Genomic DNA, 26,564 nt, shown 5'->3' with positions numbered 1-26,564 from the left:
GATAGTGACATGTAGCACACTATGTGTCAGAGCAGAGCATGTCACTGTCTCCACTCCGCTGACCTCACAGCCCGTACATGCTGCGATGGATGCAGGGGGACACAGAACAAGTAATCGGCCGACACTGGAGTCATCTGATTACTTGGGATGAATGAGCAGTAAAATGCTCTGGTGCTCGATGGGCGAAGCCCATGCCGATTTTTTTAAAAAAAAATTCATTAAATATAAAAAAACAAAAAAATCACATTGTTTGTGGGCTCCCGCTGCATTTTCTATTGCTAAGGGTAACCTATGCAGCTACTGGCTGGCTGCTAGCCCCCGCTGCTTGGTGTTACTTTCACTGGCAATAGAAATGCAGGGAAGCATTTTTTTTTTATAAAGGTTTTTCCCTGAAAACGTTTTTAAGAAAATGACGTGGGCTTCGCCATATTTTTGTATGCTAGCCAGGTACAGCAGGCAGCTACGGGCTGCCCCCAACCCCCAGCTGCCTAGTTGTACCCGGCTGGGAACCAAAAATATAGAGAAGCCCTTTTTTTCATGAATTTCATGAAATTAAAAAAAAAAAAAAAATGATGTGGGCTTCGCCAAATTTTTGAGTCCAGCCAGGTACAACTAGGCAGCTGGGGATTGGAATCCACAGTGCAGGGTGCCCAAGCTTTCTGGGCACCCCCACTGCGAATTGCAGTCCGCAGCCACCCCAGAAAATGGCGCTTTCATAGAAGCGCCATCTTCTGGCGCTGTATCCAACTCTTCCAGTGGCCCTGGTGGCAGGTGGCACGCTGGGTAATAAGGGGTTAATACCAGCTATGTTTTACCAGCTGGTATAAAGCCCGAGATTCTTAATGTCAGGCCACGTTTAACCTGGCCATTAAGAATCTCCAACAAAGGGTTTAAAAAAAAAAAAAGACATCACACAGAGAAAAATACTTTATTAGAAATAAATACACAGACACAGTAGGGACTCCATGTTTATTACTCCCTCTCACCCCTCCAGAGATTTCTGTACTGACCATGCCAGGAGAGAGCGAGGAAAAGAGAGAGGGGGGGGGGGAGAGAAGAGAGAGAGGGGGGGGGAGAGAAGAGAGAGAGGGAGGGGGGAGAAGAGAGAGAGGGGGGGAGAGAAGAGAGAGAGGGGGGGGAGAGAAGAGAGAGAGGGGGGGAGAGAAGAGAGAGGGGGGGAGAAGAGAGAGGGGGGGGAGAAGAGAGAGAGGGGGGGGAGAGAAGAGAGAGGGGGGGGAGAGAAGAGAGAGGGGGGAGAGAGAAGAGAGAGGGGGGGAGAGAAGAGAGAGAGGGGAGAGAGAGAGGGAGGGGGGGAGAGAAGAGAGAGAGGGGGGAGAGAGAGGGAGGGGGGGAGAGAGAGGGAGGGGGGGAGAGAGAGGGAGGGGGGGGGAGAGAGAGGGAGGGGGGGGGAGAGAGGGAGGGGGGGTGAGAGAGGGAGGGGGGGAGAGAGAGAGGGAGGGGGGGGAGAGAGAGAGGGAGGGGGGGGGGTAGAGGGAGGGGGGGGGCAGAGGTGCTCTGTCACCAACTGTCTGCACTCTGTGACTTGTGGTGCAGGTGACAGAGTGCAGACAGTTGGTCCCATGCAGCAGGACAGATGGCAGAGCACAGCGGTGACATGCCTGTCAGTGTCTTGCTGCTGGGAGAAACAGATGATCACACTGCCCGACACCGGCCGCTCTCCTGACATCGCAGCAGAGCGGGCGGGTGGACAGTGTGAGCACATACTTACGTGCAGGGGGGGATTCAGCTGAAACCCCCCCCCCTGTACTGCATACTGGCGCCCCGTGCCTCAGCCTCACCATCTGCAGGCAGGACGCCGGCTTCCACACTGACGTCCTCCGGATCCGCCCCTCGATGCTGAGCTGTGACGTGCGGTAGTCACCGCCCACAGCCCTGTCACTCAATCTGAGTGGCGCCGGCATCCTGTGACGTATCCGTCTTGTTTGAGAGCCCGGAAATGCCGGGACGTCACAGGATGCCGGCGGCCACAGCTCCAGGGGGTCATGTGACAGGCACTGAGCGTGCAGCATAGCGCCGCTCAGTGCCAGAAATGGAAACAGAAGCCAATGGAGAAGATGCCTACATTGGTAAGTGATAATCATTGGGGGAAAAAAAAAAATGGGTGAACCACCCCTTTAAACAACTCAAAGTCCTGTCCTATGATAACGGGATAGATCAAATCCCGAACCACACCCACGTCTGGGCGCCCCATACGGTTGGGCGTCTGAATCATCACTCTGGCCAGAGGATATTCTTTAGTGGTCCTATGCACACAGCTTCCTTCTATTGTCCTACCATCCAGAAAATGAAGATTGGGCATGGGTCTCACTAAGGTCAGCCGGCTCCCCGGGTCTAACAGACCAGACACACGTAGCCCATTCAAGTCCACGGAGCACTTCTGTGGCCTCACATCGGATGGATAGCCTATACTGCAGGTACGACATAGGTAAGGCGAATCCCCTTGCCCCTTGCTATAGTCCACCTGTTCGGCTTGTGAATGCTCCACCCCCTGGTGGTTCACCACCGCTTTTTGAGGCTCCGCCCCCTTTTGGGCAATCACCCCTTTTTGGGACTCCACCCCCTTTTGGGCAACCACCCCTTTTGGGACTCCGCCCCCTTTTGGGCAACCACCCCTTTTGGGACTCCGCCCCCTTTTGGGCAACCGCCCCTTTTTGGGACTCCGCCCCCTTTTGGGGTTTCCATGCAATGTCCTTAGCCCCCAGTTCACACCGTTCGCCCTTATCTCCCTGGGCACCTAGTGTCCATACCGGGCCCCGAAGGGAACGCTCAAACTGGTCCATGGCTGTGACATCGCTACACACTGACAGCTCCTGCTGTCCCTGGACCAGGAACTGGTACAGCTCCTCCACAACGTCCGCAGGGACCATTCCCTCTTTTTGGCATTCAGCCCCCACTGCTGTCACTGGACCTCCAGGCACATGCTGTTGGTGCTGCTGGCTCTGCAGCAGCTGGTTCAGGAGCCCCTCCATGCTGCAACGAGAAGAAGAGCAGGAGGGGCGCTCCAATGGGTAATACCCGGGGGTCAAAGACAGGGGGGGGGTTAGAGAACCACTAACCTTTCCAGGTTGTACCGCCCGTACAACCAGGATCTCCAGCCTGTGGTGTATCACTGCTCACCAAGCAGGGCCTTGCAATTCCGGCTGGCCTGGAACCTCCAGTCACTGATCTCTCGCCACTGCAGCACAGAACCCTGCAGACCCACTGATTCACCGCCAGGTGCTTAAGAGCGCTGTCACTGTTCGTGGACCCGCCGATCCACCGCCAGCTGCTTGAGTGCGCAGACAAAATTTTCGTGGACCCGCCGATCCACCGCAAAACCACTTGTATCCAGAGGAATACGTCCTAGACCGTTACTCTCAGCAACCAGGCTGCGTTGCCCCTAGCAACCAGACCGCATGCCCGCATTCTCCACCATATGTAACGTTGCGCCCTGCAATGTGGGGGTTCCACTCGCTTGCAGCGGTGTGAGGTAGCTTCAGCAACACACGTACACAGTCTCTCATAGAAATTCCGGCAGTTTATTTAAAAACACTCAGCATAATCTGCCCTCAAACATAAACAATAAGTCCATTATGGAAGTTTTAGCAACTTCCCCTCTCTCTGGCTCCTGCCAGCGTACAACTCTAGCCAAGGTTCCTTCCAGCACCCAGGGCCCTCTGCAGACCCCTGTCTGTCTCTCCTCCTGGAGAGATTCGGCCCTACAGCCCTGGCCTGGCTTGGCTGCACTCACCTCAGACTCAATATCAGAGCCTTGTGTTCAGCCTCCACACAGGCTGATACACCCAGAGCTCCCGGCTCTGCTCTCACTTGTTTCCAGTCCACACACTGGACGTCTGGAGCTAGTCTCTATCTAGACTGCCCTAGACACACACTCAGAGCTCCCTGCTCTCACTTGTTTCCAGTACACACACTGGATGTCTGGAGCTAGTCTCTATCTAGACTGCCCTAGACACACTCCACCTAGGTTCAGAGACAGGATTGCTTTAACCCCTGGAGCCACACCCACAGGTGGTAAGGAGTGTGTAATCAGCATCACACACCCTTCAATGGCTCTGCATGTAATGCAATCCTGTGGAACCACAGGTCCCAGCCAACTTCACATTGCAGAGCATCCATGCTTCTGCAAAACATACCGGCCCTTTGTTATACAGCCGGTTGATACGTCACACCACCTAAAATTTTCACCAATCTATGGTCATTAATGATGACTCCCTCTGTACTCATGAGCCCGTATTTCTATTGGTTCCTGCTCTTTTGTTTTATTGTTTTTTCCTTATAATTTTCCAACCATAGGCTCTCTGAGAGAAGAGAACACTAGACGACAGACCATTAGATGTGATAGACACTATTCCATAGCCCATTGAGGTTGGTCTACTTGTATTGATATCTCCTCCTATATGTATAATCACGTTTACCAATGAGGTTCTTAACTAGTCTGTTATTACTGTTCTTCCTAGAATATAAACTGTTGTCCTTATTGTGTGACCTTGTGTAAATTCTTTTATATTTGCAAATATGTACTCTATTTCTTTCCTCATAACTGAGGATACGCCATACATTATTACTACTGTATATGCTGTTCAATATACCTGTTGTACTTATGTTTCCTTTTTATGTTTCTTTGTACATTATAGTCCTTGATAAAGACCAAAGATTGTGGTCGTAACGTTGGACTTGGACACATTACTTTTTTTTTTTACATCCTCACAAGAATAACGCAAAAATAAAAAATAAAAAAAAATTCTTCTAAAAAATACTTTGAGTGTGCCGGAATTTTTTCTATATACAGTTAGGTCCAGAAATATTTGGACAGTCACACAATTTTCGCGAGTTGGGCTCTGCATGCCACCACATTGGATTTGAAATGAAACCTCTACAACAGAATTCAAGTGCAGATTGTAACGTTTAATTTGAAGGTTTGAACAAAAATATCTGATAGAAATTGTAGGAATTGTACACATTTCTTTACAAACACTCCACATTTTAGGAGGTCAAAAGTACTTGGACAAATAAACCAAACCCAAACAAAATATTTTTATTTTCAATATTTTGTTGCGAATCCTTTGGAGGCAATCACTGCCTTAAGTCTGGAACCCATGGACATCACCAAACGCTGGGTTTCCTCCTTCTTAATGCTTTGCCAGGCCTTTACAGCCGCAGCCTTCAGGTCTTGCTTGTTTGTGGGTCTTTCTGTCTTAAGTCTGGATTTGAGCAAGTGAAATGCATGCTCAATTGGGTTAAGATCTGGTGATTGACTTGGCCATTGCAGAATGTTCCACTTTTTAGCACTCATGAACTCCTGGGTAGCTTTGGCTGTATGCTTGGGGTCATTGTCCATCTGTACTATGAAGCGCCGTCCGATCAACTTTGCGGCATTTGGCTCAATCTGGGCTGAAAGTATATCCCGGTACACTTCAGAATTCATCCGGCTACTCTTGTCTGCTGTTATGTCATCAATAAACACAAGTGACCCAGTGCCATTGAAAGCCATGCATGCCCATGCCATCGCGTTGCCTCCACCATGTTTTACAGAGGATGTGGTGTGCCTTGGATCATGTGCCGTTCCCTTTCTTCTCCAAACTTTTTTCTTCCCATCATTCTGGTACAGGTTGATCTTTGTCTCATCTGTCCATAGAATACTTTTCTAGAACTGAGCTGGCTTCATGAGGTGTTTTTCAGCAAATTTAACTCTGGCCTGTCTATTTTTGGAATTGATGAATGGTTTGCATCTAGATGTGAACCCTTTGTATTTACTTTCATGGAGTCTTCTCTTTACTGTTGACTTAGAGACAGATACACCTACTTCACTGAGAGTGTTCTGGACTTCAATTGATGTTGTGAACGGGTTCTTCTTCACCAAAGAAAGTATGCGGCGATCATCCACCACTGTTGTCATCCGTGGTCGCCCAGGCCTTTTTGAGTTCCCAAGCTCACCAGTCAATTCTTTTTTTCTCAGAATGTACCCGACTGTTGATTTTGCTACTCCAAGCATGTCTGCTATCTCTCTGATGGATTTTTTCTTTTTTTTCAGCCTCAGGATGTTCTGCTTCACCTCAATTGAGAGTTCCTTAGACCGCATGTTGTCTGGTCACAGCAACAGCTTCCAAATGCAAAACCACACACCTGTAATCAACCCCAGACCTTTTAACTACTTCATTGATTACAGGTTAACGAGGGAGACGCCTTCAGAGTTAATTGCAGCCCTTAGAGTCCCTTGTCCAATTACTTTTGGTCCCTTGAAAAAGAGGAGGCTATGCATTACAGAGCTATGATTCCTAAACCCTTTCTCCGATTTGGATGTGAAAACTCTCATATTGCAGCTGGGAGTGTGCACTTTCAGCCCATATTATATATATAATTGTATGTCTGAACATGTTTTTGTAAACAGCTAAAATAACAAAACTTGTGTCACTGTCCAAATATTTCTGGCCCTGACTGTATATCTCTCAGTGTCTGTCTGTCTGAATCTGTCTGTCTGTCTCTCTCCCACTTTATCTGTCTGTCTCTCCCTGTCTCTGTCTCTGTCTCTCTATCTGTCTGTCTCTGTGTGTCTCTGTCTATGTGTGTCTTTGTCTCTCTATGTCGGTCTGTCTCTCTATGTCTGTCCGTCTCTCTCTCTCTATGTCTGTCTGTCTCTCTCTCTTTCTGTGTCTGTCAGTCTATTTTCCCGCCTGTCTCTACCCAGTCTGTCTCTTACCCAGTCTGTCTCTTTCCCCGCCTGTCTCTTTCCCCGCCTGTCTCTTTCCCCGCCTGTCTCTTTCCCCGTCTGTCTCTTTCCCCATCTGTCTCTTTCCCCGTCTGTCTCTTTCCCCGTCTGTCTCTTTCCCCATCTGTCTCTGCCTGTCTCTCTTTGTCTGTCTCTTCCCCTGTCTGTCTCTTTCCTCGTCTGTCTCTTTTCCCGTCTGTCAATTTCCTTGTCTTTCTCTTTCCCTGTTTCTTATTCCCCATCTGTCTCTTTCCCCGTCTGTCTCTTTCCCGTCTGTCTCTTTCCAGGTCTGTCTCTTTCCAGGTCTGTCTCTTTCCAGGTCTGTCTCTGTATTTCTTTGTCTGTCTCTGTCTGTCTCTTCACCTGTCTGTCTCTTCACCTGTCTGTCTCTTTCCCTGTCTGTCTCTTTCCCTGTCTGTCTGCCTTGTTCCCCTGTCTGTTTCTGTCTGTATGTCTATGTCTATTTTCCTCTCTGCCTCTATATGTCTCTTTCTCTGTTTGTCTCTGGCTATCTGCCTTTTTCCCCTGTCTCTGTCTGTCTTTTTCCATGTCTGCCTCTATCTGTCTGTCTGTGTCTCTTTCCTTGTGTGTCTTTCTGTCTGTCTTTCTGTTTGTCTGGCTTTTTTTCCCCTATCTGTCTCTGTCTGTTTATCCCTGTCTCTTTCACTGTCTGTCTGTCTCTCAGTCTGTGTCTGTCTCCCCGCTGACATCATATTACCTCACACATAAGCTTCTTATACTATGAATATCCTTTGTTCCTATAGCAACCAACCACAGCTGCTATTAATAACGTGCAGCTCCCAGCTCCATTCAGTTTAATGGAGGCAGGTTTTTTAAAGAGTAACTGTAAAGCGCGGGGTTAAATTTTCCTTTCAAGACATAATCTATGACGTTCCCTGAGTCACTTGAGGCGTATGTGCAAAATTTTGTGATTGTAAATGCGATGGTGCGGATTCGTTTAGCGGACACACACACACACACACTCAGCTTTATATATTCGATAGATATAATATATCTATTATAGAGGATTCAGGCTGCTAGTTGAATATGTACTGTATATGCAGTACAGACCAAAAGTTTGGACACACCTTCTCATTCAAAGAGTTTTCTTTATTTTCATAAGCAAGGATGGTTGACCTTAGGGAGATCAACATCTAACACCGCGGAGACACCATCACGTGTTTCTCAACGCAGTGATTCTAGAGCAATGCCCCCTGGGAAATATTCAAAACAAGAAAGCCTGTGGAGACACCATCACACGTTTCTCAATGCTGGCAGGAAACTAGCCAGGTCTTTCACCGGGAACGAACAACCACGGGAAGGGCAGTCTCCAGTCAAGGAGACCACCTATGCCAAACATGGTATTCATCCACAGACAGCTGTTTTGGGTATTTGCCCCTCATCAGTGTGGAGTAGGAAACTGGCTAGTGCGAGCAATGCCTAGTAGAAGACTACATAAGCAAGGATGGTTGACCTTAGGGAGATCAACATCTAACACCGCGGAGACACCATCACGTGTTTGTCAACGCAGTGATTCTAGAGCAATGCCCCCTGGGAAATATTCAAAACAAGAAAGCCTGCGGAGACACCATCACATGTTTCTCAACGCTGGCAGGAAACTAGCCAGGTCTTTCACTGGGAAAGAACAACCACGGGAAGGACAGTCTCCAGTCAAGGAGACCACCTATGCCAAACATGGTATCCATTCACAGACAGCTGTTTTGGGGTATTTGCCCCTCATCAGTGTGGAGTAGGAAACTGGCTAGTGGGAGCAATGCCTAGTAGAAGACTACATAAGCAAGGATGGTTGACCTTAGGGAGATCAACATCTAACACCGCGGAGAAACCATCACATGTTTCTCAATGCAGTGACTCTAGAGCAATGCCCCCTGGGAAATATTCAAAACAAGAAAGCCTGTGGAGACACCATCACATGTTTCTCAACGCTGGCAGGAAACTAGCCAGGTCTTTCACCGGAAAGAAACAACCGCGGGAAGGGCAGTCTCCAGTGAAGGAGACCACCTATGCCGAACATGGTATCCATCCACAGATACCTATTAGGCATTGCTCCCACTTGCCAGTTTCCTACTCTACACTGATGAGGGGGAAATACCCTGAAACAGCTGTCTGTGAATGGATACCATGTTTGGCATAGGTGGTCTCCTTGCTGGAGACTGTCCTTCCCGTGGTTGTTCTGTCGGTGAAAGACCTGGCTAGTTTCCTGCCAGTGTTGAGAAACATGTGATGGTGTCTCCGCAGGCTTTCTTGTTTTGAATATTTCCCAGGGGGCATTGCTCTAGAATCACTGCATTGAAAAACACGTGATGGATGATGTCTCCGCGGTGTTAGATGTTTATCTCCCTAAGGTCAACCATCCTTGCTTATGTAGTCTTCTACTGGGCATTGCTCCCACTAGCCAGTTTCCTACTCCACACTGATGAGGGGCAAATACCCCAAAACAGCTGTCTGTGGATGGATACCATGTTTGGCATAGGTGGTCTCCTTGACAGGAGACTGCCCTTCCCGTGGTTGTTCCTTCCCGATGAAAGACCTGGCTAGTTTCCTGCCAGCGTTGAGAAACATGTGATGGTGTCTCCGCAGGCTTTCTTGTTTTGAATATTTCATAGGGGGCATTGCTCTAGAATCACTGCGTTGAGAAACACGTGATGGTGTCTCCGCGGTGTTAGATGTTGATCTCCGTAATGTCAACCATCCTTGCTTATGTAGTCTTCTACTAGGCATTGCTCCCACTAGCCAGTTTCCTACTCCACACTGATGAGGGGCAAATACTCCGAAACAGCTGTTTGTGGATGGATACCATGTTTGGCATAGGTGGTCTCCTTGACTGGAGCCTGCCCTTCCACCTGGCTAGTTTCCTGCCAGCATTGAGAAACATGTGATGGTGTTTACGCAGGCTTTCTTGTTTTGAATATTTCCTAGGGAGCATTGCTCTAGAATCACTGCGTTGAGAAACACGTGATGGTGTCTCCGCGGTGTTAGATGTTGATCTCCCTAAGGTCAACCATCCTTGCTTATATAGTCTTCTACTAGGCATTGCTCCCAATAGCCAGTTTCCTACTCCACACTGATGAGGGGCAAATACTCCGAAACAGCTGTTTGTGGATGGATACCATGTTTGGCATAGGTGGTCTCCTTGACTGGAGATCACCCTTACCGTGGTTGATCCTTCCCGGTGAAAGACCTGGCTAGTTTCCTGCCAGCGTTGAGAAACATGTGATGGTGTTTCCGCAGGCTTTCTTTATTTTCATGACTCTGAAAATTGTAGATTCACATTGAAGGCATCAAAACTATGAATTAACACATGTGGAATGAAATACTTAACAAAAAATTGTGAAACAACTGAAAATATGTCTTATATTCTAGGTTCTTCAAAGTAGCCACCTTTTGCTGTGATTACTGCTTTGCACACTCTTGGCATTCTCTTGATGAGCTTCAAGAGGTAGTCACCGGAAATGGTCTTCCAACAGTCTTGAAGGAGTTCCCAGAGATGCTTAGCACTTGTTGGCCCATTTGCCTTTACTCTGCGGTCCAGCACACTTTAAACCATCTCAATTGGGTTCAGGTCTGGTGACTGTGGTGGCCAGGTTATCTGACTTAGCACCCCATCACTCTCTTTCTTAGTCAAATAGCCCTTACACAGCCTGGAGGTGTGTTTGGGGTCATTGTCCTGTTGAAAAATAAATGATAGTCCAACTAAACACAAATCGGATGGAATAGCATGCCGTTGCAAGATGCTGTGGTAGCCATGCTGGTTCAGTATGCCTTCACTTTTGAATAAATCCCCCAACAGTGTCACCAGCCAAGCATCCCCACACCATCACACCTTCTCCTTCATGCATGTAGAGTCCATCCGTTCACCTTTTCTGCGTCGCACAAATACACTGTGGTTGGATCCAAAGATCTCAAATTTGGACTCATCAGACCAAATCCCACATTTCCACTGGTCTAATGTCCATTCCTTGTTTTCTTTAGCCCAAACAAGTCTCTTCTGCTTGTTTCCTGTCCTTAGCAGTTCTTTCTAGCAGCTATTTTACCATGAAGGCCTGCTGCACAAAGTCTCCTTTTAACAGTTGTTTTAGAGATGTGTCTGCTGATAGAACTCTGTGTGGCATTGACCAGGTCTCTAAACTGAGCTGCTGTTAACCTGCGTTTTCTGAGGCTGGTGACTCGGATAAACTTATCCTCCGCAGCAAAGGGGACTCTTGGTCTTCCTTTCCTGGGGCGGTCTTCATGTGAGCTAGTCTCTTTGCAGCGTTTGATGGTTTTTGCCACTGCACTTGGGAACACTTTCAAAGTTTTCCCAATTTTTCGGACTGACTGACCTTCATTTCTTAAAGTAATGATGGCCACTCATTTTTCTTTACTTAGCTGCTTTTTTCTTGCCATAATACAAATTCTAACAGTCTATTCAGTAGGAGTATCAGCTTTGTATCCACCAGACTTCTGCACAACACAGCTGATGGTCCCAACCCCATTTATAAGGCAAGAAATCCCACTTATTAAACCTGAGAGGGCATATCTGTGAAGTGAAAACCATTTAGGGGACTACCTCTTGAAGCTCATCAAAGAATGTGTCAGGTTTCCGGGTTTTCCAGTTCTCTTTTGCATGAGCTTGCCCTCGGTTAACATGGAGTTTTATGTTCTGTTGCCCTACTTCCTGTCCAGCTGCTTAAAAGGCCGCCTCTAAGCCTAGTCCAGTGCCTGAGTATACTGCTTGCTGTGTGCTCCTGCTTTGCTGCTGCTGCTACTTCTTGATTACCTTTGGATCCTCCTGAAAGTCTACCGACCGACTCTGGACCATACCCGGTTTCTTCAAGCTGTGCCCGGACTCCGTCTGCCGTCTTTGGTCAGCACGTCTGCCCGGTTTCTTCCGGCCCATAACCATTCTGGACTTTCATCCCGTACGGACACTTCTGGACTTTACCACTTGCCCCTTGTGTCCCGGCTGCGGCGCATTTAGGCCTTCCGGGGTTGATTGCCGGACAGTCCCTGTATAGGGGTTCGCTCTGGTGGTCTCCCTGGGGGAGTCCGGTGCGTGGCCCCGGGAATCCCCTTCGCTCCGTTTCGGAAAGGTATTTTCATGTGTTTGTTATACTGTGTATTTCCGTTGTGTATCTACCGTGGTTACATATTATAAACATCTTGTACCACAAACTCGTCTCTGGTTGTCATTGCCCTAACGCTATCGAAATCCTCAGAACATACAATAGTATTACAGAATGCCAAGAGTGTGCATAGCAGTAATCAAAGCAAAAGGTCGCTACTTTGAAGAACCTAGAATATAAGACATATTTTCAGTTGTTTCACAAGTTTTTAAGTATTTCACTCCACATGTGTTAATTCATAGTTTTGATGCCTTCAATGTGAATCTACAATTTTCAGAGTCATGAAAATAAAGAAAACTCTTTGAATAAGAAGGTGTGTCCAAACTTTTGGTCTGTACTGTATAAGAGAGGATAAAGGCTGCTAATTTATATATATATATATATATATATATATATATATATATATATATATATATACAGTTAGGTCCAGAAATATTTGGACAGTGACACAAGTTTTGTTATTTTAGCTGTTTACAAAAACATGTTCAGAAATACAATTATATATATAATATGGGCTGAAAGTGCACACTCCCAGCTGCAATATGAGAGTTTTCACATCCAAATTGGAGAAAGGATTTAGGAATCATAGCTCTGTAATGCATAGCCTCCTCTTTTTCAAGGGACCAAAAGTAATTGGACAAGGGACTCTAAGGGCTGCAATTAACTCTGAAGGCGTCTCCCTCGTTAACCTGTAGTCAATGAAGTAGTTAAAAGGTCTGGGGTTGATTACAGGTGTGTGATTTTGCATTTGGAAGCTGTTGCTGTGACCAGACAACATGCGGTCTAAGGAACTCTCAATTGAGGTGAAGCAGAACATCCTGAGGCTGAAAAAAAAGAAAAAATCCATCAGAGAGATAGCAGACATGCTTGGAGTAGCAAAATCAACAGTCGGGTACATTCTGAGAAAAAAGGAATTGATTGGTGAGCTTGGGAACTCAAAAAGGCCTGGGCGTCCACGGATGACAACAGTGGTGGATGATCGCCACATACTTTCTTTGGTGAAGAAGAACCCCTTCACAACATCAACTGAAGTCCAGAACACTCTCAGTGAAGTAGGTGTATCTGTCTCTAAGTCAACAGTAAAGAGAAGACTCCATGAAAGTAAATACAAAGGGTTCACATCTAGAAGCAAACCATTCATCAATTCCAAAAATAGACAGGCCAGAGTTAAATTTGCTGAAAAACACCTCATGAAGCCAGCTCAGTTCTGGAAAAGTATTCTATGGACAGATGAGACAAAGATCAACCTGTACCAGAATGATGGGAAGAAAAAAGTTTGGAGAAGAAAGGGAACGGCACATGATCCAAGGCACACCACATCCTCTGTAAAACATGGTGGAGGCAACGTGATGGCATGGGCATGCATGGCTTTCAATGGCACTGGGTCACTTGTGTTTATTGATGACATAACAGCAGACAAGGGTAGCCGGATGAATTCTGAAGTGTACCGGGATATACTTTCAGCCCAGATTCAGCCAAATGCCGCAAAGTTGATCGGACGGCGCTTCATAGTACAGATGGACAATGACCCAAAGCATACAGCCAAAGCTACCCAGGAGTTCATGAGTGCAAAAAAGTGGAACATTCTGCAATGGCCAAGTCAATCACCAGATCTTAACCCAATTGAGCATGCATTTCACTTGCTCAAATCCAGACTTAAGACGGAAAGACCCACAAACAAGCAAGACCTGAAGGCTGCGGCTGTAAAGGCCTGGCAAAGCATTAAGAAGGAAGAAACCCAGCGTTTGGTGATGTCCATGGGTTCCAGACTTAAGACAGTGATTGCCTCCAAAGGATTCGCAACAAAATATTGAAAAAAAAAAATATTTTGTTTGGGTTTGGTTTATTTGTCCAATTCCTTTTGACCTCCTAAAATGTGGAGTGTTTGTAAAGAAATGTGTACAATTCCTACAATTTCTATCAGATATTTTTGTTCAAACCTTCAAATTAAACGTTACAATCTGCACTTGAATTCTGTTGTAGAGGTTTCATTTCAAATCCAATGTGGTGGCATGCAGAGCCCAACTCGCGAAAATTGTGTCACTGTCCAAATATTTCTGGACCTAACTGTATACATATATATATATATATATATATATATATATATATATAAAACATGCTGCCAGCAGTCTGTATCCTCTATATTATATATAGTTTACATACACTGTCTAAAAAGACTCATATGCTTGTTTTTCTCACTATCTGACATGACATTAGCGCAAACCTTTCCTTTTTAGGTCAATTAAGAACCAAAATTATTTAGATCTACCAAATGCCAGAATAGTGGGAGAAGGAATGTTTTAAGGCATTTTCTTTTACTTTCTGCAAAGTCAAAAGTTTATATACACTATGCCTTAAATAATATGGAAAAGCCCATATGATGTTGTTTCATGTCTTTGGAAGCTTCTGATAAGACTAGAAGGTGGCCCGATTCTAACGTATCAGGTAGTCTAGAATGTGTATGTATGTTACCAGATTGAATAATAAGGTAATGAATGGACTGGATGGGTTAGGTTTAATTTAGTATTCTTATAATTGTTTATTTGTTTTAAAATGACAAACAACAGAAGGAACAGTTTTAATAGATGAGTCTAATGTTTAATGATGTCCATGGCTTGTAATGAAAGAAGGCCATGAACAGTGTAAAGTTAAATAAAAATATGCTGATGCTGTGATGTGGCCCAATGCTGGTATGTGCCCCCATCATGGTGCAGCCACTATCCTGACATGTGCCCCCATCCTGCGGGGTAATGTTTGCGGGGGGCGGAGTGCGGGGGGGGGTGGAGTCGAGCGTGGCCATGGCGCTGAGGACGACAGTGTTGGGGACTGCATGGCTTGGAACAGGTGACTATTCGTGTGTGTGTATTCGTGTATACATGCGGAGGGCGGAGTGCGGGGGCGGGTGGAGCCAAGTGGGGTAATGTGTGCGGGGGGGCGGAGGCGAGCGGTGGGTATGTGTCAGCTGGGTTTCCTGTGAGGGCTCCCGGGGGTGCATCACTCACCGGGGAGTCGGGGCTCCGTGTGGGTGCGGGGAAAAGTATCGGGCATCATCCTGTTGGCCCGTAGTTTGGGCTGTTCAGTTAGCTGAGCTGTTGGTAGCAGGCTCTTTAGCGCATGCGGTGTGGAGACGGTTCTCACTGTAATGACGTCATTTTGGAGCAAGATAGACAGACACACAGAATAAGGCAATTATATATATATATAGATTATTTATTTAGATATTGCCAATAAACCTAATGTTTTGTATAGCGCCAATATGCCGCCCCCGTATCAGCAGCCGAGGCGCTCGGATCCAGATCCGAGGGGCGTCCGGACCCGGGGGTCTCCCGGCCACTCGAATGAAGGGGGGTATTTACAGGGAAGTGTGTGGTAAGGTGGAGTACCACCGCTGCAGCTGGGAGCACCCGGTGGCGATGGAGCGGACAGCCAGGTGTTTAACCCCTTTACGGGTAGGGGGGGAATTCCCCGGGACTCGGTGATGGTGACAGGGAGGTGGCGTTGGGGACGTAAGTGTCACTTGCATACTCACTCAGTCCAATAACGCTGACACCGACAACTCTAGTAAACCAAAGTTCTGGACACCGCTGCCGCTGAGGGGGAGCACGTTTGGGTCCCGTTTCTGCTGGTGTTGCCTGTTGATCTGTGACCTTTACCTTGGAACCTTGTTTCCTTCTAGTTGGTCCCTGTAGCTTGAAACTAGTCGGGTCCCGCTCCCCAGTATGGCTAACTGAGGTAGCTTGCTCTCAGGGTTCACGCTTGGGATTTCTTGGACCGTACTTGTGGAAACTCCTATCCCTCTTGTTGCGCTAGTACCCCGATTTTGGAACGGGTGGAGAGCGGATCTTGAAGGCTCCGTTCTCGTCGGGTGAATTGTCAGGTTGCCTGAAGCTACTTCCTGACCTAGGGTCCACGTACCCCGTCGTGCCCTCGTCCCAGCCCAGTGATGGTACAAGGCCGCCGGCTGTCCTCCACGACAATGCTGTGCCCCTTGTCACGATCCCCTGCGACCGGGGGTCCAGCTCCTACCAGGCCCAGACCAACGTCTGCTACCTAGTAGTTCCAAGGAGCCAGACTTCTGACCTCCTCTCACTTTCACCTCCAACACTACACACTGACTGACTCCTGACACTCCTGACCTCCCCTTAACCAGCCCCCCAAGTGGGCGACCCTATTCCACTCAGGCCGTTCACTGGTGGGTGTGGTGCAGAGTGTTCCTAGGATTTTGAATAGCTGGTTTTGGCAACACCAATGGTTAGGGACCCGTAAGCAAGGAGGAGGTGGATATTGCACAGAAGGGCAGATTGCACAATACCCTGTGACGACTTGATAGGCCAGGGCGCCATATTCCTCCTTGGTTAAACGTAGCTCGTCCCCGAGCTACAGGACATCAGAGGTTTACTTTTTTTTTTTTTCAACTGTGGAAAAATAGAAAATGACAATTTTATTTACACAGGTTCATCCCACAATAGGGAGGCTTGTCACTTAAACGTTACTTAACACTTTATGAGTTCATCTTTCCAACGGTGGAAGCTACCGGTTTTAGTAGTAGCGGAGGCTCAACCTGCTCTGCTGCAGCCTCTTCCTGCAAAAGTTCTGTCCCAATGTGCCGGATCCCATTAACCCACCACCCAAACAACCTGACCCCCTGCAAACCTATGGTGGGTCCGTGACCAGGTTAAGGTCCCGGCTGTTGTTATAGACGACTCTGGTGGGTGCAGGAGGTGCAACTATGTACAAAAAATACAAGTTCGTGTTGGTCAGAACCAGTCCTGTTACCGTGGTCCATTTTTACTATATATAACTAACACAGTCCATGTACCGGGGTACACATTATAGCAAATCTTCTCGTAAATCTGGTAATTTTCACTCTTTCATTCAGACCCGGTTGATTAGGTACTTATCTTCTAACATTTTCTATATGAAAAACAACAAACTTAGAAAAACAATAAACAAAGGCACACATACCTAACATTTTCAATGTAAAACATTAAGCTACTGGTACTGCTCACTGAGAGGCTAGTAATTGACAGCGGCGGCTGGCACAAAGCGGCTCGTTAACCATAGCGAGCCGCTTCACATCAAGCACGTACCAGCCCCGTTCACTCCAATGCCGGGTATATCCAACCACTTCTCCCGGCTCCAGATTACGGCCCGGGAGATCCCTCGGGAGATGTTGCTCTATATCTCTTCGAGCAATGAACACATCCTCGGAGAGATCTGCCTCCCATAGGAAACCTCACCCTTTTTCAGGGTTGAACTGCCTTACAAGGCCCCTGCGCCATGGCCCTCTGACGCGCAAAGTGTCCTTCCTCAGGTAATCTTTCTCCCTTTGTGCACGGGCAACTGCTTCCCGCTGCCTTTGATCTTGAGTCGTCATCTTTGGTTTTAATCTTGGGTGTTGTCATTCCCAGTAGGGGTCGTCAGCGGCCGGCCTGAGCTCCCTAGCTGGCTCTGGCTTCAGGTGCGCTCTTGCGGCCCCAACAGCCATTGGGATGCCACGCGGCGGTGGAAACGGCAGCTCTCCAGGCTCCACTTCCGCCTTGGGTAACAAACGGACTGACTGCTCCGCAGCCGGGGTTGCAGAGTCCGGGTGCTCCGCCTCTGAGGATGGGCCCGGTGATGCGGTCAGGTCTAGTCTGGCCGGTGTCGGGGTGACCACTGTCGAGGGATGGAACCGGGGTTTCCGCAGCTGGGGCTTCACACGAAGGCACCGAAGGTTCCGCTGCCGGGGTAGAAGTGGGCAGCTCGGCGTCCGCCGAGGACGGGGTTGGTGGCGGTGGAGTGCTCACCAGGATGGGGGCGGTCAAGGGTCCCACAGCCGCATTGACCGGATTAGGGTAATTAATAGGGACTGGGTCATCACTTACCCTCTCTTCTCGTGGGATCTCTATCTCACAGGCTCACACCGCCATCGCCAGGCTCCTCATCTCTTCCCTCCAGTTTTTCAAGATGAACAGGAACTGTGTCTGCATCCTCCTGCATAGCTGCTCTGTCTCCTCCTCGATCCAGATCGCGGTCCCGGGAACAGCACGTTCCGGTGACCAGCTCCGCTCCGCCATCTTGCCTTCGCGCTGTCCAGGAACGTTATGGCAGAGTCCTGGAGTCCCTGCTTCTCTTTCGCTGTAGTTACATTCCGGCACGCCCCCTCGGTTTTCACTCAGCACTCCTCTCGATGCTGTGGCCCTCCGGGAACTTCTGGTTCTGGCCTCACACGCAGGACAAAGGGAGGGGCCTCTGCTTTGCATGCTTTCACGGAGAAGATGGAGTTTTTGCATGAAAATATGGCAGAAAATGGCGGTATTGGCGGGAAACGGAATCTTGACTCACGGACTTCGGTCTTCAAGGCGCACGTCACCCAGGTAAGTGGGTCCTGCTCGTATCCTGTTCGTGACTCCAAGTTTTTCGAAGTGTGCCGCTCCCGTGTCAGCAGTCAAGCAGCTCAGATCCAGATCCGTGGTGTCTCAAGGGGCGTCCAGACCCGGGGGTCTCGCGGTCACTCGAATGAAGGGGGGTATTTACAGGGGAGTGGTATATTGAGAGTTTGTGACACCACCCATGGTGTCTGGTAAGGTGGAGTACCACCGCTGCAGCTGGCAGTACCCGGTGGCGATGGATTGGGCAGTCAGGTGTTTAACCCCTCCACGGGTAGTAAGGGAATGCCCCGGGACTCGGTGATGGTGACAGAGAGGTGCCATTGGGGAGGTAAGGGTCACTTGTGTACTCACTCAGTCCATTAACGCTGACACCGGCAACTCTAGTAAACCAAAGTTCTGGACACCGCTTCTGCTGAGGGGGAGCACGTTTGGGCGTTTGGGTCAAGTTTCTGCTGGTGTTGCCTGTTGATCTGTGACCTTTCCCTTGGCACCTTGTTTCCTTCTAGTTGGTCCCTGTAGCTTGAAACTAGTCGGGTCCCGCTCCCCAGTATGGCTGAGAGAGCTTGCTCTCAGGGTTCACGCTTGGGATTTCTTGGACCGTACTTGTGGAAACTCCTATCCCTCTCGTTGCGCTAGTACCCCGATTTTGGAGCGGGTGGAGAGCGAATCTTGAAGGCTCTGTTCTCGTTGGGTGAATTGTCAGGTTGCCTGAAGCTACTCCCTGACCTAGGGTCCACGTACCTCGTTGTGCGCTGGTCCCAGCCCGGTGATGGTACAAGGCCGCCGGCTGTCCTCCACGACAATGCCGTGTCCCTTGTCACGATCCTCTGCGACCGGGGGTCCAGCTCCTACCAGGCCCAGACCAACGTCTGCTACCTAGTAGTTCCAAGGAGCCAAACTCCTGACCTCCTCTCACTTTCATCTCCAACACTACACACTGACTGACTCCTGACACTCGACCTCCCCTTAACCAACCCACCAAGTGGGCGACCCTATTCCACTCAGGCTGTCCACTGGTGTGTCTGTTGGGTGTGGTGCAGAGTGTTCCTAGGATTTTGATTAGCTGGTTTTGGCAACACCAATGGTTAGGGACCCATAACCCATAACCATAAGGAGGAGGTGGATATTGCACAGAAGGGCAGATTGCACAGTACCATGTGATGACCTGATAGGCCAGGGCGTCACACCAACATATCCACAGCACTTTAGATACATCTGTATCACTGTCATAATTGGGGCTCGCAATCTAAATTCCCTATCTATATGTCTTTGGAGTGTGGGAGGAAACAGGTACCCGGAGGAAATCCAAGCAAACACAGAAAGGGAGAACATACAAACTCCTTGCAGATGTTGTCCATGGTGGAATTTGAATCAAGGAGCCCAGCAGTGCTCACCACTGGGCCACCGTGTTGCCCTGAGTAAATTAGAGACACACAGAGGATGTAGTTTAATGCACATCTGAAACACTGCTTCTTTGTGTAGTATCATGGATAAGTCAGAAGAAATCAGCCAAGATCTCAGAAAGAGAATTGTGGACTAGCACAAATCTGGTTCATCCTTGGGTGCAATTTCCAGATACCTGAAAGTGCCTCGTTCATCTCTACAAACAAGATGGGAATGTCCAGCCATAATACCGCTCAGGAAGGAGACAGGTTCTGTGTACCAGAGATGAATGTGCTATGGTCAGACATGTGGATATCAGCCCAAGAACAAAAGCAAAACAGAGAGACAGAGAGAGAGAGAGAGACAGAGAGACAGCTACTTGTAAATTTCAACACAAGACGCTATACATCAAACCAACAAGGAGTCAACCGGGCAGTGAATGACTAACAACATCCTATATATTATGGCAGAGCTAGCAGGTGTCAGAAAGACCAACCCCAAGAAACGTACAAATAAACAAGGCCAAAATTGGTTCAACAAAGAATGCAAATCACTACGCAACTCCCTAAGGGTAGCCTCAAACCAAAAACACAGAGATCCCAAAAACAGGGACCTAAGAGCTGCCCATGACACCCTACAAAGGCAATACAAGCGCATTCTCAAGGAGAAAAAAAAGAGGCACATCTCCCAAGCACTACAGAAGCTTGAGGACTCCCTCCAGGATAACTCATTTTGGAAAACCTGGAGTCATATAGGCACAAAGTCCAAGCATAGCACCCTCCACATCCAAAATGGCAAGATCTGGCACAGCTACTTCAAAGGCCTCTACAAGAATATACCAGAAGAAGACCTAACCCCAGAACTGGAGCACCTAACCACTAAACTCAGGGACATGGAGGAGACAATCAAAGACTTCCAAAATCCTCTGGACATACCAGAAATGGAAATAAAAGACAGAATCAAATTTATGAAATGCAAGAAGGCCACGGGCAGTGACGGCATCTTGCCAGAGATGATCAAATACAGTTCCCCAGATATACATGCAGCGCTGGCTAAACTATTCACCCACGTCCTGAGTGCCGGCTACTTCCCAAAGAGCTGGAATCAAGGTCTCATAACTAGAGTTGAGCGCGGTTCGTGGTTCTCCAGTTCGCAGTTCGAGTGATTTTGGGGGGTGTTCTAGATCGAACTAGAACATGAGCTTTTTGCTAAAAGTTTGTTATCTCGAGTTACGTTCAGGAACGGTTCTATCAGCAAAAAGCCAAGCTAATTACTAGCTGGCTTTTCGCTGTAATAGTGTAAGTCACTCTGTGACTCACACTATTATGAAATTTCAGCGTATAGTGTGCGGGGACTGCGCGCTCAGATCACTGCTGCTGGGATAATGGCGATCGCCATTTTTTTTTTCTTTTCTTCCTTCCCTAAGCGCACGTGTAGTGGGGTGGGCCAGCATGTCAGCCAATCCCAGACACATACACAGCTAAGTGGACTTTTTGCCAGAGAAGCAAGGGCATGTGTCATAGGCTGTCCATGTCACATGTCCTTGCATTATAAAAATGGACATTTTGTTCCAGCATGGCGTTATCTGCCTTCTGCATCTGGGTGTGAGTCACCGCTGATGCAGCTCCTGCCGCTGATCCTGCTTTGTACGCTATACACACAGCGTTCTACAGATTAGGGATAGAAGTTTCTTTCAGCGTTTTAAGGGCTAATTACAACTGGCTCAGAGCCATAGGTGACAGTCAGGTCCATGGAAACAGTTTTTAACAGCTACAGATAACAGCGTCTGTGTAGCTAAGCTCAGGGACTTCCTTGCGGCATTTCACCATTAGGAGGGATAGAAAGTGAGGCTTCCTTTCCTCTACACTGACCCACAACCCGGCCACTGTACTCTACTGACCTTTTTAGCAAAGCCATTTTAATTGCAGAGTGCTACCAGTTAGTGCCATCCAGAGAGTGGCTGCTGTCCTCCATTATTGTGGCACTTGTGCCAAGCAAGTCCCACCTTCTCTGCATTCTCCCCTCCTGCACATTTTTGCAAAGCCATTTTAATTGAAAAGAGTGCTGCCAGTTAGTGGCATTCAAAAAGTGGCTGTTGGACTTCATTAGTGTCCCACTGGTGCCAAGCTATTTCCAGCACCTCTGCATTGCACCCTCAAGCTCATTTTTACTAAGCCATTATAATAGCAAACACTAAGGAAACTTAGTGGCATACTAAAAGTGACTGTTGGACTTCATTAGTGTCCCACTGGTGCCAAGCTATTTCCAGCACCTCTGCATTGCACCCTGAAGCTCATTTTTACAAAGCCATTATAATAGCAAACACTGAGGAAACTTAGTGGCATCCAAAAAGTGGCTGTTGGACTTCATTAGTGTCCCACTTGTGCCAAGCTATTTCCAGCACCTCTGCATTGCACCCTTAAGCTCATTTTTACTAAGCTATTATCATAGCAAACACTGAGTAAACTTAGTGGCATCCTAAAAGTGGCTGTTGGACTTCATTAGTGTCCCACTGGTGCCAAACTATTTCCAGCACCTCTGCATTGCACCCTCAAACTCATTTTACTAAGCCATTATAATAGCAAACACTGAAGAAACTTAGTGGCGTCCTAAAAGTGGCTGTTGGACTTCATTAGTGTCCCACTGGTGCCAAGCAATTTCCAGCACATCTGCATTGCACCCTCAAGCTCATTTTTACTAAGCCATTATAATAGCAAACACTGAGGAAACTTAGTGGCATCCAAAAAGTGGCTGTTGGACTTCATTAGTGTCCCACTGGTGCCAAGCTATTTCCAGCACCTCTGCATTGCACCCTGAAGCTCATTTTTACAAAGCCATTATAATAGCAAACACTGAGGAAACTTAGTGGCATCCAAAAAGTGGCTGTCGGACTCCATTTGTGCCCCACAGGTGCAAAGCAATTTCCAGCACCTCTGCATTACACCCTCCTGCTCATTTTGCTATGCTATGTTTATGGCCTAAAACACACGTCCTTGAAAACCACGCACGTGTAAAACGGGCCGTTTTTCGGGTCCGTTTTCCGTTTTTTAGGTCCGTTTTTATGGTATGTGTGGCCTGCGTGTGTATCCCGTATGCTAGCCGTATGTGCGTGTGGAATGTCCGTGTGTGCGTGAGTGAAATAACTGACGTGTGTGTGTTGTCCGTGTGAAATGTACGTGTGTGATGCAAAATGTCGTTACTACATGTTGGAAGACAGAGTAGCGGGATGAGAATGAACTCGGGTGAACTTCACCCGACTTCATTGTCATGCCGCGGCTCTGTCTGTGTGCAGTGTACTGATTAGCGGTCACCTGTGAAGGATTCACCGGTGACCGCTAATCCCCCGAGTGACTGAAGTGTCCCCCCCTCTCTCATACTCACCGATCCCCGATCACCGGCGCTGCACGGCGTTCACACTGCTCCGGCGGCTTTTTCTAATTTGAAAAAGCCGGCCGCTCATTAAACAATCTCGTATTCCCTGCTTTCCCCGCCCATCGGCGCCTATGATTGGTTGCAGTGAGACACGCCCCCACGCTGAGTGACAGGTGTCTCACTGCACCCAATCACAGCAGCCGGTGGGCGTGTCACTATGGAGTATAGAAATAAATAAATAAATAATTTAAAAAAACGGCGTGCGGTCCCCCCCCAATTTAATACCAGCCAGATAAAGCCATACGGCTGAAGGCTGGTATTCTCAGGATGGGGAGCTCCACGTTATGGGGAGCCCCCCAGCCTAACAATATCAGTCAGCAGCCGCCCAGAATTGCCGCATACATTATATGCGACAGTTCTGGGACTGTACCCGGCTCTTCCCGATTTGCCCTGGTGCGTTGGCAAATCAGGGTAATAAGGAGTTATTGGCAGCCCATAGCTGCCAATAAGTCCTAGATTAATCATGTCAGGCGTCTCCCCGAGATACCTTCCATGATTAATCTGTAAGTGACAGTTAAAAAACACACACACACCCGAAAAACTAATTTATTAGAAATAAAAAACACTAACAAAGTCCCTCATCAACAATTTATTAACCCCGACAAAGCCCTCCATGTCCGGCGTAATCCACGGACCTCCAGCATCGCATCCAGCTCTGCTGCATGCAGGTGACAGGAGCAGCAGAATACACCGCCGCTCCTGTCACCTCCACGCAGCAACTCAGGTGAGTAGCGCGATCAGCTGAGCTGACACTGAGGTTACCCGCGGCCACCGCTGGATCCAGCGGTGGCCGCGAGTTACCTGACTGACAGCAGCTGATCGCGCTACTCACCTCATTTGCTGCGTGGAGCTGACAGGAGCGGCGGTGTATTCTGCTGCTCCTGTCACCTGCATGCAGCAGAGCTGGATGCGACGCTGGAGGTCCGTGGATTACGCCGGACATGGAGGGCTTTGTCGGGGTTAATAAATTGGTGATGAGGGACTTTGTTAGTGTTTTTTATTTCTAATAAATTATTTTTTCGGGTGTGTGTGTGTTTTTTAACTGTAACTTACAGATTAATCATGGAAGGTATCTCGGGGAGACGCCTAACATGATTAATCTAGGATTTAGTGGCAGCTATGGGCTGCCAATAACTCCTTATTACCCCGATTTGCCAACGCACCAGGGCAAATCGGGAAGAGCCGGGTACAGTCCCAGTACTGTCGCATATAATGTATGCGGCAATTCTGGGAGGCTGCTGACTGATATTGTTAGGCTGGGGGGCTCCCCATAACGTGGATCTCCCCATCCTGAGAATACCAGTCTTCAGCCGTATGGCTTTATCTGGCTGGTATTAAAATGGGGGGGGACCGCACGCCGATTTTTTTAATTATTTATTTATTTATTTTACTGCACAGTATAGACACGCCCACCGGCTGCTGTGATTGGGTGCAGTGACACAGCTGTCACTCAGCGTGGTGGGCGTGTGTGACTGCAACCAATCACAGGCGCCGGTGGGCGGGTAAAGCAGGGAATACGAGATTGATTAATGGGCGGCCGGCTTTTTCAAAATAGTAAAAGCCGCCGGAGTTTTTATAACAGCCGTGCAGCGCCGCGCCGGAGATCGGGGAACGGTAAGTATGAGAGAGGGGGGGACTGACCGACAGACAGCGAGAGGGACAGATAAGACAGAGAGACCGACCGACAGACATAGAGACCGACCGACGGACTGAGGGAGAGAACGAAACAGAAAAAGAAAAAAGACCGACATCACATGAAAAAAGCACAAAACGAACAGGGAGCAAACAGAGATGCGTCCGTGTCACTCGGACATGCTTCCGTGCAAAACGCACACAGGTACGGATCACGGGCACGGACAAACGAAAATGCATCAAAAACGCACGTGGAGCTTTTATCATACAATAACATTGGTGCACGTTTGGCCGTGTCTCCAGTATACACGGAAACGGACCAAACAAGCACGTGTTTCACGGATGTTTTTTTCAGGCCTATAGCAAAGTCATGATATTCCTTGCTCCATTTCATCATTAGGAGGGATAGAAAGTGAGGCTTCCTTTACTGTCCTGGTACCCACAGAACACAGCCACTGTACCCACCTGCCCACTTTTGCCACGCTATTTAATTTGCCCAAAGAGCTGACTCTTTTTCTGCCATCCTAAAATTGTTTGGAATACTAAGTTAGTGTTCCTTTGCTGCCAAGCAAGGTGCAACACATGAACATTCTACACTCCTTTCCATTTCTGAAACGCAATTATTAACTGCAGGTAGTCCAGCCAATCTTTGACGAAGGTGAAGGCGTGGATATAATGTTTCCTTCATCCAATGGTGGTTCTCTCGATGTCTGACAGCTCAACAATACCATCTGTTTTCACTTACAAAACAAGTGATGACCTGCCAATCACACTCCATCTTACGGGTAACGGGGTGGAAGTTCAGTGTGAAAAAGCATGTGTGACTGCTGTCCCCACAGTCACAGAGGATGAAGAGCACCCAGATGCACTCGATAGGGCAGGCGGTGGTTGCACAGCCCCGCTAGGCCGCATTGTAGCACAGTGAAATTCCCATTGCGACTTATGCTTTATTTTAAGTCTTGTATTTGGTGGGCTCCCCAGTATGCAGCAAAACCACTTAACATGAAAAGCACTGTATGCAGTTGGGTTCATAAATGATTGTTTAACTTTCCCAAAACAAACAATAAGAACCATGCATAAAATTGAAATAATAGAACAATCTATTCAGTTGCCTACTACTTGCTAATCCCTCTGCGTAGCAGCAGTGTAACGCCTGGTCCCACCAGACCCCGGGGGGGAGCTCTCCCTCACATCTGCCCAGTCCCAGCATGGCTCCCACGTGCACTCCTGCTCCCACTCCCAGGCAGCGAAGGCCTTCCTCTTACCGGTCCCATGGCTCTGCAGACGCTGCTCCCACTCCCAGGCCTGCTGCAGTCTCTTCCTCACACAGAATTGCTGTAAGTGACTCTAGGCTGCGCGCAAGGCCACACCCCCTTTCTTAATGTGGCATGCCCCATTTTCTGGAAGTGACCTCAGAGGTCACCTGTTGCCTAATAGGTATTTAGGTTCACCTCCCCCGGCAGCAGGTGCCCGAACAACGCTTCTATTAGTGCATTGCCAGTGTCCAGACCCGTTTGTGCTATTCTTTTGATATCCATGCATTTGATACCTGGTACTAATCCTTGTCTCACCGTAGTGCCATCTATACCATTCCGGCAGTGGACGTCACCGTGCCATACACGCAGTGGACGTCACCGTGCCATACCCACAGTGGACGTCACCGCTTATACCTACCGTGGACGTCACCGTGCCATACCCGCAGTGGACGTCACCATGCCATACCTGCAGTGGACGTCACCGCTTATACCTACCGTGGACGTCACTGTGCCATACCTGTGTCCTGCCTGCTGCGGACGTTGTACCCGAGCTATGCCTGGCAGTACAGAGACTCCTACCACCTGTTCCTGGCTGCCGTGCATTTAGGCCTTCTCAGGGGAGTCCGGTGCACGG

This window comes from Anomaloglossus baeobatrachus, chromosome 2, assembly GCF_048569485.1.
Source record: "Anomaloglossus baeobatrachus isolate aAnoBae1 chromosome 2, aAnoBae1.hap1, whole genome shotgun sequence".
NCBI lineage: Eukaryota > Metazoa > Chordata > Amphibia > Anura > Aromobatidae > Anomaloglossus > Anomaloglossus baeobatrachus.
This window is presented reverse-complemented; position numbering follows the sequence as displayed.